This window comes from Camelus dromedarius, chromosome 26, assembly GCF_036321535.1.
Source record: "Camelus dromedarius isolate mCamDro1 chromosome 26, mCamDro1.pat, whole genome shotgun sequence".
Lineage (NCBI taxonomy): Eukaryota > Metazoa > Chordata > Mammalia > Artiodactyla > Camelidae > Camelus > Camelus dromedarius.
The window spans coordinates 20,169,693-20,181,716 of NC_087461.1; positions in this window are offsets into that span (position 1 = coordinate 20,169,693).

Sequence of the window (12,024 nt, forward strand, 5' to 3'; positions counted from 1 at the left end):
CGGCAGGGCTGCTGGGGATCTGTAATCTCTAGTTTGGGGGCAAGGAACCCACTGACTGGATTCAGCCTGTGCTGTAAATAGCTCCACCTCCAGGTAAGGAAGCTTGGAAGGGATCGAGCCCTCATCTCTGATCTGTGTCTGGACGATGTGGGTGCAGTCTGGAGGACCTGCCCCACCATCCACTCTGAGCCCACGGAAGCCTGGACGTCTGCACTGGGAGAAACTTACAAAGAATCAGGCCATGTTTAAGGAGAAGTAACTGGACTGGTCCATGTAGGGGTTGAAGGCGGCTGTCTTTTGCTTCCAGACTGGGGGACCCTTGAGGTGGCACCAGAGGCTGGAGAAGAAACTGGGCCAGTTGTGCAGGGCATCCAGAAGTGGATCTGTTCCTACAGCTTCTGAAGGGATAGGTTACAAAGACCCCAGAAGAGGAAGAACCTCAGAATGGGGGACATCAGTCGCACCTTGAAAATTCTGTTGTTTTTCAACCCCACAGACACTTGAAGAATTCTCTGCAGGACCCCGGTCCTTGTGAGAGCCACCGCTGAAAAGCTGGGCAGCAGAGCTGGACTCAATTTTGCTCTTGCCTTGTGATGTCATTGAGTGTCTTGCCTGTGACCTCTGGAATGTCACTGAGCAGCTCTGTTTATAGAAACTTGATCCTGGGGGGCTGCAGGGCCTCCCCCGCCTCCTCCTGCCCACCTTGGCAGAACCTTGCAGGGCTTGTGTCCCTGGGTGGGCAGGGCCCCATGCTAGTTGTTGGAAGATCAGGAAAGGAGATGGGAAAGATGCGGAGCATCACTCACCTCTAGTCCTTCAGGACTTCAAGGTTCACCCAGACATGGCTGAGTTCCCTTTCGAACAGCCATGCCACTCCTTTCCAGTCAATTTGCATCCCTGCTTCTCATTCTCACTGCCTACACCCTCCAAAATTTACCTGCCCAGACTTTAAACTCATGTGGAAACTCTAACATGTCACGACTTTAAAACCTGTCCTTCTTTACATTACGCCGCGTGGTAGGAGCGTCCCCCCAGCTACTCACAAAGGTGCTTCTGGCGATTAATAAAAATGCATATGATTTGTTTGCAAATATCATTCAATGTTTAGTTCTTAAGTCTCTCTGCACCTTTTTGGGGTTTCTTGCCCACAACCTTTCTGTTTTCATACCCAGAGTTGAATGTTTCAAGGACTTTTCCACCCTGAACTCTGAAATCCCTTTTCCTGTTTATCTGAAGTAGGATTTAGATCCTGTGTGGCTCTGGTATCCTCGAGGAAAAGAGGGGGAGGGGAGGAAGAGGGAGAAAGCGGCAGAGGAGGTCGGGGTGAATCTGCTAGCATAGAAAACATCAAAAGCGCGAGTGGCCAGGACACACGGGTGCACACAGACCTCCCTGCCAAGGGCGAGAGTCAGTGACAGATTCAGCCAAGTCAGGCTTCCTCCCACAGGAAGCTGGGCGGGGAGGGGCTTCGACCCTGGCATTCTATAGGGCCTCTCTTTGCAGCAGGTTACCTGCTAGCTTTATCTCTATACACTGTCAAGAAACCTTTTTTAAAATAAACTTAAGCTTTTAAACTCATGGTAAATGAGTGATTAGGATCTCACAAACTAATGTCTTTTTCTCATAAACACTTAATAAAGCCAAAAGAAATAAACTTTCCTCTCCCAAAGTTGTCATGCTCTGTCCTGGTTGTCCCTAGTCGGGCCACCTTTCCACATGCAGGACTCCTGGCTGGGTCTCTGGGAACTCGCTCAGGATAAGGATCCAAGGGTTTGCTTGATTCCTGCTTGGGATTGGATGGGACTTTGTTTCAGTCCTATCCAGGTTCTGGGGTGAGCTGAAAGGCCCCCTCTTCCAGGAAGCCTTCCTTCCTTGGCTCTCCACATCAGAATTCATTGCTCCCTTTGAAGGATTCCCATAGACCTTATTATCCACCTTTTTGGTTGCATCTTCTTTCTGACTGCTTGTCTTTCTTTCCCAACTCCTTGAGGGCCTGGCTCAGAATTTTTCACACAGCAGACCTAGTACACGTTCATTATATCAATAGATCTACTTTTTTGGGAGGTAAGGGGGCGGTAATTAGGTTTACTTGTTTATTTTGGAGGAGGTACTGGGGATTGAACCCAGATCCTGATCCTGTGCATACGCTCTACCAGTTGAGCTATACCCTCCACCGTCTCAATAGATCTACTTCTAATATCTTCAATATTATAAGGATCTGAGCTGAGCATTAGCAGTGGGTGAATCCTTCTGGCTACTGGGGAGAGCTCAGCACAGGGGTCACCTTCCCTCCCCCCTGCTCTCAGCCTATGACCTTCCAGCAATTATCATGTCACCAGGGCCCTGGGCTTCCAAAGTCCCTACTCTTGGTTTGATGTTCTGCCATCACCATCTTGAAATTCTTAATATTTTTTGAACAGGGGACCGACATTTTCCTTTTGCATTTCTGTCTACAAATTATGTAGGCCATTCTGATTCCTCTGTTTACAGATGAGCATGTACCGACTTCCTTAATCACACTAACAGCAGGAGAGGACACATTTCAGCATAGGAGACTTTTTTTTAAATTGGAGTACCGTCAGTTATAATGTGTCAGTTTCTGGTGTACAGCACAGTGTCCCAGTCTTGCATATACATACATCTATTTGTTTTCATATTTTTTCAGCATAGGAGACTTTTTAGAAAAGATGTGGCTATGTTCACAAAATAGAACTCTGTACTATTAAGGAAGTGATTCTAAAGAGAAATCATTAGGAAGCTGGTAAGAACAGATGAAAAAGAAGGGGTTGGTAATCACAAGAAGATAGAAGGCTTATTGAAATATTATGTTAAATATTTTATTTCTCCAATCCTGTTTGTGTTCCTAATACACACTACTTATAAACAATGGCCATTCTCATTTGTACAACTTTGCAGTTTACAAAAGTCATTTGCCCTCACTGTCTCGCTGAACCCTCCCACCTCAGTGAAGGATGTAATTCTACTATTATTGCCACTTTACAGATGAACAAATGACAGTTAGCAAACCAGTGGCCTTGCTGGGAAAATTTGATATAACTTGGAGCTGAACCCACCCTCTCTGGATCCTAAATTTGGCCACGTCACTCTTCCAAGGGGATTCACCAACATATGTGTTTGTCAAGGAACAGAAATATTAATCCAGGCCCTGTATGAATGACAGAATTTCAAATTATTTAAGTAAAAATCAATAATATTTGGCTATGGTTAACTCACAAGCTAAACAACAAATTGTCTGGGAGCACAAAGCAGCAATTTCCACCTAGTCCTCCTGCCTTGTGAAAGAAAGTGGAAAAAAAAGAAAAAAAAAAAAAGCTTGAATATTCTCAGTTGCTTTGACTTAAGTGCCTTGTTCAGTAACTTTAGAAAACCTGAAAGAGAAAACAAAGGCCTGAGCCCTCCTTTCACATGATCTCAGGCTCTCTTCCTTGCGAGGTGACACCCTGCATAAGCCAGCGCCTTCTTCAGTGATAACCACAGGGACGGATGAAAGAAGGCTTCAGAGTCCGCCTGGAGAGAGCCAGGGAAAGTGCGCGGTGTGTCTTTCCCAGGGGTGCAGGCAGAACCTTCACACCTCCTGCACGCCCTGCTCTGGGCAGGGGGCTGACGGGCACTCATCACGCTGACCCAGTCCAGGGAGAGTGTAAGACGACACCGTGTCAGGCTGAAAAGTGACAGACGCGCGACGGCCAAGTCTGGCCGGGACATTCTCAGCAGTGGCCACGGACACCTGTGAGAATTCGTGGGCATCTAAGGACAAAGCCGGGATCCTGGCCGTGGAAACACAGGGTGCTAGTCTGAGCTGCTGATGAAGAAAAAAGCCTAGGTGTCGATAGGGCATGATTCTGTTTTAGTTTATTTTATTGAACAAACACTTGCATGGTGCTTTCTACATACCAGGGACTAATCTAAGTACCGTAAGAATTTCACTTCGTTTAATCTCACCATAGCCCATTCAGGTGTGACCATTATCTCTGATCTATTTTACATTATTTACATTCATTATTTACTTTCTTTTTCTTTTGCATTATCTGTTTTACAGATGAAAAATCAAGGCCAAAGAGGTAAGTACCTGGACCCAGTGGCCGCACAGGACCTCAGCTCCAGCAGTTTGGTGTCACAGCCTCCACACCCTGTGCCCAAGGGGGCTTCCTGGGGGGCATCCCACCCCCATGTGAAGAGAGCCATGATTCTCCCTTGGGGCCAGTTCTCCCTTGGAAGTCGGAGCTGAGAAATAGCCAGGCTCCTCAGCGGGAAAATTCTTTACTTTTGCCTCTTCCTGGTTTTACACATAAAGCAGAAGAAGATGAGAACCATAAAGTTCATTTTAAGAATATCCTTCTTCGGGGGGAGGGTAGAGCTCAGTGGTAGAGCCAGTGCTCATCATGCATGAGGTCCTGGGTTCCATCCCCTGTGCCTCCATATAAAAGAAATAAATACTTAACTACCCCCCCCCCCCAAAAAAAACCTCACAAACAAAAAAAGGAATATCCTCCTCTGGCCTGTTGGGCCGTCTCTTCAATTCCACCAACAGAGATTAAGTTTAGAAGTCAGCATTTCCCAAGCCATTGTCCTGCAGAACCCTCATTCAGTGGTGGGCTGACAGGCATAAGAAAGTGAAAAAGGCTTCAGTGGGCAGCGTGCAAAAAAGATGAATGATCTGAAGTTCTGAATCATTCTTATCTATGATTTTTATACTGTAAATTTAGACTTTATCCATATGCAGTCATCAATACTCTATTCTTCAAGGCTTTCAACTTTAAACGGACAATCTCACACTTCATTCATCATTTGATAACTTGTTTTTCTCTGCAAAATTATGTTTTACAATTTACCCTTGTTCATGTGGCTCATCTGAGTTCATTTTAACCCTGCAATGTAACTAAAATTTCCCTAGTATCAACATTAAAGAAAGAGGTAACATTATTTTTAGTGACATTTAATCCAGTACAGCTCAAATGTGATCATTTCAACATTTAATCATTATAAAAATTCTCAGTGAGATCCTTCACATTCTTCTCTCTGCACCAGTCTTTGTAGCTCAGTGTGTATGTTATCCTTACTGCCTGCATGAGTTCAGGCAAGCCCTGGGGTGTTGGGGCCCCGCCCTGGACCACACAGCTACAAAGTATTCTATTGCATAAATCCACCAGAATTTGTATCCCAGGAAAAAAGGTGATGAGCTAGAGTTGAAGAGGTTGTTTATTTTTACTGCAGCACTTCCCAGAGCTTATAGCTTAAAGGGCAAAGTGAAACTCCCGAACCACGGGGAGGGGCATGGAGATTCAGCATCTCCCAAACCGACTTCACCATGGACCACTTCTTCCTGGAGCTCTTTGTAAAATACACTTTGGGAGCAGGAAGAGCCCAGGTACTAGCTCTGGCTCAGCCTAGGCTGAAGCCTGCTCTGACATTAAACACTTCCCCCCGGGGGCCTTCCTTTCCACATCTGTAAACGGGTAACAGATGCTGCCTTTCTAGCATCTTGTAAAGAATAACGCAATAACGTGTTTTAAGCACCCAGGACATAGTAGGGACTTAACAAATGTTAGGTTCCCCTCAGTTCTTCCCTCTTCCCTTGCCCCCTCCCTCCTAATGAAAGGAAATCACCTCTTAATGGGGAAAGATATGTGACTGGCCAATTCACATAACAATGAGCCATTACCAAATGAATATATAGGATATTGTATGACAACTCTATGAGGTGTTTTTTGTTTTGTTTTGTTTTGTTTTGTCTTGTTTTTTTAATGCAGATAACAAAAAACGAGGCATAGATGAAATGCCTTCTCCTTGTAGTAGGTGACTCGGAGCCCCTCTGTCATCGGCACCATGGTAGCACCAATTCCAGGCTCTGGCTGCCTGCTCTGTTCTGTTCTCCTGTGTCTTACCCTTTCACCCCTGGACACACCCTCCGCAGCAGCACTGTCTGTGGTGCCAACACTCTGGCCCCATGGGTGGGACATCACCCTGCCCCGTGGGTGGGACATCGTCCTGTGCATCGTAGGCACCCAATGAATACTGTTGAAGGAGGATGATTAAATGAACCATGTTTATGCAAATGGATGAGCATTGGAAAAACACATGACAAAATAAAAATTGCTGGATGAGTGATTTGCTCTGAAAAATATGTTATGCCAGGTATTTGTGCAAAATATGAAAACTATTTTTTAATTCATGTACCTCTGAGAAGGGCAACAAATTAATTAGTCATTAGTAATTGGTAGGAGTTACTCTGCAGGAATTTCCCAGTATCAGGTGGAGAGCCGGCCCGGGTAGGGGGCCCGGGGGCAGGGTGGAGCCTGTGGGTGCTGGTGCAGGGGAGTAGTGGTGCTCGCCCACAGCACCACCTCCAGCATCGCTTTGACTAAAGTGATCAACTGTGGGCCAAACCTAGAGGTAATCACATGTGATCCCTGGAAGGAGGAAGGAGGCTCTAGGGGGAGTTGCTTTTGGGGGGGGTTGCTTTTGGGGGGACAGGCATTTATTAGGTCTATTTTTAATGGAGGAACTGGGGATTGAACTCAGGACCTCATGCATGTTAGGCATGCGCTCTACCACTGAGCTCTACCCTCCTCCTCCCAAATGTAACTTATTTCTGCTTTCAAAAACCTATGATGCTATGGTTGAAACTAACCCTTCAGGACAAGGAACAATTAATTTGTTTCTCTTAACTTGTTTTCTTTGAAAGAAATTTCCAATCCATTGAGTGCTTTCCAAGAACTTTCACATGCAGTATCTCATTAAACTTTCCATCCACTCTCTTAAGTGGGCATTACTGTCTTTATAACATTAATGGGGATGAAGGGCCCACCCAAGACCTGGAGACTGCAGAGGGAGGAACAGGGGTCTCTGCTGGCTGGGGGCCTGGCCCGGGAGCCCACATTCTCTCCCATACACCTCCCTGCCTCCTGCTCATTCCGCCTCCCCAATCTCTGCCTGGAGAGCTCAGCAATGCGGAGGGGGCGCCACGAAAAGTGGAAATTTACAGAGTCCCTGAACTTCCTTTAAGCGAACTTCCCTAGTAATGCCAGTGCCCGCTGCTAGCTGCTTGTTTTACAGATGGTGTCTCATCCAGTCTTCACAGACACAGAAATAAAGCTTTGCCATAGGCATTACCTTCTCCCATTCTACAAATGAGGATTTTCATTTTGAATGATCTGCCCAAGGCCTCAAGCCAATAAGCAGCAGCTGGGATGCAAATCCGGGCCCTGAGCACTTGACCCAGCCCAGCAGGACCCAGGATGGTCTAGTTAATAGCCCTTGTCCCAGCTCCATGGCTGGTAGTCTTACCCCTCCCTGCCCTGCAGTCAGGGGAGTCTGAGGACCATGGAGGTAGCTCGGGGGTAAGGGCCAGAGGCAGCAAAAGGACAAGGATGGGCAAGGCCTCCTGGACACTTCACACCCAGCACACACACTACCTGCACTCTCCCTGGGACAGTGCAGTGCTCCCAGCTGCCGCCAGCTTTTCTAGTTTTCTTGGCAATTGGCTCTTGCCAGGTGGCCCCACTTTGCTGAGACTCCTGGACAATCTCCATACTTGAGCCTGTTTCATGAAGAGCTGGCCTTGCCAGCAGACTAGCAGGGCAGACAGGAGTGGCCCCACACTGCACCCTGACCTCAGTCCAACTTGTAGATTGGGGGCCATGCAGGGCCTGGGATCTGAGTCCAGGCACATTCAGGGTCCATGTCCTACCCATGATCCATTATCTCTCCCTTGCATTTTCACACCTTTTTTTCCCCTTGTGTTTCTGCATCAGCTTCTCATTATTTTGCCTAAATTCCTCCAGAAGAATGTTTGTGTCTACCCTACTTCTAAAAATACATGAATTGTAGCTAATAAGTATCGATGCTTAATTTGTGAAAATCGCCATTGTGCTGCAGATTCTTTTCCATTACTCTCCTCTTTGCCCTCAGAATATTCTAGTTCTTTCTTCCCCAGCTGCTCCATCCAGTACGGCTCCTGGCCGGGCACTGCTGGGGCAAGCCCGCCCCCTCCCCAGCCCCACTCCCACGGCCAGCCTGGATCCAGACTCCAAGTTCTCTGCCCTCTCCTCAGGCCACCTCTCAGGAATGGAGGACAGACACATCTGTCCTTGTTCTCTTTTGTTTTTTTAACGTGATATTAAAGAAACATACACAAAAGTATAGATGATGACCCAATGTAACCATTACCTGGCTTCAGCAATCATCAGCATGTTTCATCTATTTACCAGGCAAATACAGCCGATACTCACATTCACATCATTTTGAAGCAAATATCAGATATCATGTCATTGAATGTGCACATCTAACAGATAAAGCCTGTTTTAAAAAAAAATCATCATACCATTATCATCACATCCTTGAAAAAATTAACATAAATCCTTAATCTCATCAGATATCCCACCATTGTTTCTTCTTCCCCAATCATCTTATCAATTTGAAAATTTCTTTCAATTGACTTGGGATTCCAAAAAAGAGCCATATGTTGAGGTTGGCCAGTATGTCTCCAAAGTCTCTTTTAATCTGTACATCCTTCCCTCCCTCCTTTCCTTTCACTTTCTTTGCACGTTGCTCTTGTTGGAGAAGAAACCAGGTCGTTGTCCTAGAGAGTTCCCCACAGTCTGGATGTGCTGCTGGTTCTCATGGTGTCATTCAACAGGGTCCCCTGACCCCCGGCTTGTTAAAAAGTAGTGAATAGATCCAGAGCATCTAGATTACACTCGGGGTTGATTGCCTTTTTGTGGGTGTGTATTTGCATCACTACTGACCTTGACTCTTAAGACCCTTGAATAAAAACAACCATAATAACTGGGGACCCCACTTGGAGGTGGGGCACTGGACAGGAACTTCCCTTCCGACGTCTTAGAGTGGAAGTCCTGGAAGCCGGGGAGTACTGAAAGGTTCTCACTGTATTTCTGATGCTGGGCACGGTGACAACCCCAATGTCTGAGTCAGAGTAGGGCCAGTTCTGTGATGTGCTTTAGCTCAAGGACCAGAGCAGTTTCAGGATGGAAAGTCATCGTGCGTCACAGTAACAGGAGGCCAGCTTCATTCATATGACTGCCTTGCCACAGAGCTGGCTCTGTGCCAGTTGAGTAGAAGGAATACAAAACAACCTGACTTACCTGAGACCTGTTTCATGTGCCAGTGTGGTGTGTAAGATGCTGCCTCCATGAATGCTTGTCCATGCGTGGTTGTAAACATGCTGCCGTGGACAACTGTCCCTTAGAGGGACTCCCTGGAGCCTCCCCCACTTTACCATCAGATGGCTGTGGGTTCAAATCCAGCTTCTGCCACATTCTAGCTGAGTACCTTTGCACAAAACCTTCATCTCCTCATCAGAAAAATGGAGCTCCTGTTATTTACCTTTTGGGTTGCTGTGAATATTAGGGAAATTAATATGAAATGCCCAGGGCAGTGTGTGGCCCAGGGTCAGCTCTCAGTAAGTGCAGATGTGTTACCACTGTCTGCTGGGGCAGCAGGCCACGTTCTAGGAAAACAAAATGTGAATTATCTACTGGGCATTGGGGAGAGGATTATTTATAAAAATGTTGGAGCCATCTAGACACAGTGAGTGGGAAATGCAACTTGAGCTTGGGAGAGGAGAACTGTCAAGTCTGTTCAAAGGACTACAATTTTATTAATTCAAAATCCTGCTTGAGTCAGGGAAAGTAGGGTCCTGGGAGAGATGCCAGGTGTCAAGGTCAGGCCCGGGGAGTGGAGGAAATTTTTTTGTAGCCAACTGCCTCCCAGGGCCCCTGGAACAAAGTGTGCATTGTAGCCACTGCCTGGGACTCTGGGCCAGGAGGAGTGCCTGGGAGTCAGTGGACCTGTGTACTGGAAAGAGGCTGGTGGGGGCTAAGGGGAGGCTTGGATTGTTGGGAAACAGGACTTGATCCATTTGTCCTGATGAAATCTTCCCTCCTGATATGATTTCCTCAAGCAGAACAAAAGGGAAATTGAAGGCATCTTTGCCAAAGCAGCCGGAGAAAGGAAAGCTGGAGCAAAGTTAATCATTATTTTCTTCCTGGCTTTCCAGACCAGAGATACCAGTGATGGAAACAAGCACACTTGTGGCCGCCCGCTCGGTCTCCGCAGAGATAGGAGCCCTTTCCTTGCAAACAAGTAACACAGAAACTCTGTCGGCCGCCTTGCGGGAGCGTGGGGGTGTGGGGATGTGGGGGTGTGGGGGTGCGGGGAGGGTGTACCCAGAGTCCACAATGTGCTATTCTCTGCAGATCAAGAGAGGCACCTAATCTTACCCCAACTCACTGACTCATCCAAGCAGCAGCTCTCCCCTACAAAGCCCCTGCTTGCGGGAAGGCAATGTCGGAATGGGAGAATTCATTGCAAATACAGTGGCTTAGTCCAGAGAGTCCCTGGGGAGAGGCCCGCCACTCTGGTCCTGAAGGAAAGACCACACTTCATTATGAATCAGGATCGCCGAGGTGGGACTCACAGACGGCCAGTCTCTTCCGCCAGTGTGAAAGTACCCCAAGATACAAGATGACTCATACACCTGGTGCAGCACCGGCTTCAGCATTCAGCTTTGAGTTCAGAATCTGCCACTTTCAAGCTATTGGACCTTGATCAATTCCTGGACCCTCAGGGAGCCTGGTTTCTTGTGAGGTGGGAAGAATCACAGGATGGAGGTGGGCAGGGAGCAGGGGGAAGGGTCTCCTGCCACCTTCAGGGAAATTGCCAGTGGCCGTAAGTCCATGTCTCAGGTGGTCATCTGCTCTGTAGATCACCCTGGTGAGCACAGCTGTTCAGCAGCCACGGCCTCCCTGGCACGGCCTTCAGTGGAGGCAGGGACCCAGCAACCTGGCAGTGCTAAGCTGGCTGTGGACATAGACGTGTGCTCAGCCCGGGCCGTGCAAGTGCACTGATGCAGCATCCCGGCAGCCAGGTCCTCTTGGAGCACGGACAACAGGGAATTCCAGGATTCCTTTCTCTAAAGCACAGGATGTGAGCACTGGGCACATGGCTGCCACTCACACCCTGGTCACGCTATGGGCAGCCCGGGGCAGGGCAGTGTCTGCCATGTGGGGCCTGAGCCAGAGCCAGGCCTCATAATTAGGCCAAGTTCCAGAACAGCCAGACACAGAACGGAGATAGCTGCTTCATTTTGTAAAGAAATAGAAAATTGAGTAGTGCTCCTTTGGGTCCCAGCCCTGCAGATTCCTGTAGATGAGCACAGTTAAGAAATTTAGGATCAAAGATTTAGTCAGAGGTTTAAAAATCCCTAAATGTGTAAGTAAAGCGACCAATCAGAGGACATTATCATCAAGGGACAGCATCCTCGGACTAGACCTGATTCACCTTTTAGGTCGTTTTGGGCCCATAGCAACCCAGCCACGGTGAGGTCCATCACTGTATCTCCAAGGTCTGGTCACTGCAGACCCTGAGAAGCGAGTAGGGAACAGGGGAAGCCCACCTTCCAGCTTGCTGCATGTCCCAGGGCCAGTTCTCTGGCCTCCCCAGGGCTCCGTCTCCTCACCTGTAAAGTGCAAACAGGACTAGTTGCTGCCTCACTGGATGCTGTGAGTGTTGAGCGAGCCAGTGTAGGTGATGCAGTCAGAAATCTCTAGAAGGTCAGGCCCCTCAGTGTATGGAACACAGTGTACCAGCCTGCAGTGCTGGAGGCCTCAACCTCTGCCAGGCGGCTCGACCTGACCTCAGAGTTCTCTGACCAGGCCCTGCCCAACTTGTGCCACTGGGCTGACACCTTCCTGATGCTGCTTCCCCCACTCCCTGGTCCTGAGGAGCAGAGGGCTGTCTGTCAGGTCGTGGGCCAGCGGCTCTGCAGGCAGCCCTGGTGACCGCCATCAGCAGCACCTGCAGCTCCCAGGACAGAGGACTGGGGCCCTCTGGCTTCTCCTGCACCACCTCTGTCCCCTGGCCCTTCTCAGCGATGAGCCTCCCCCGACCCTGGGGCCCCTCTTCCGGCCTCCTCTGGGCACACTCCCCTCAGCTGCCTGGCACCCACACTCGCCTGCAGGCCACTCAGTGCCTCTTTTTAGT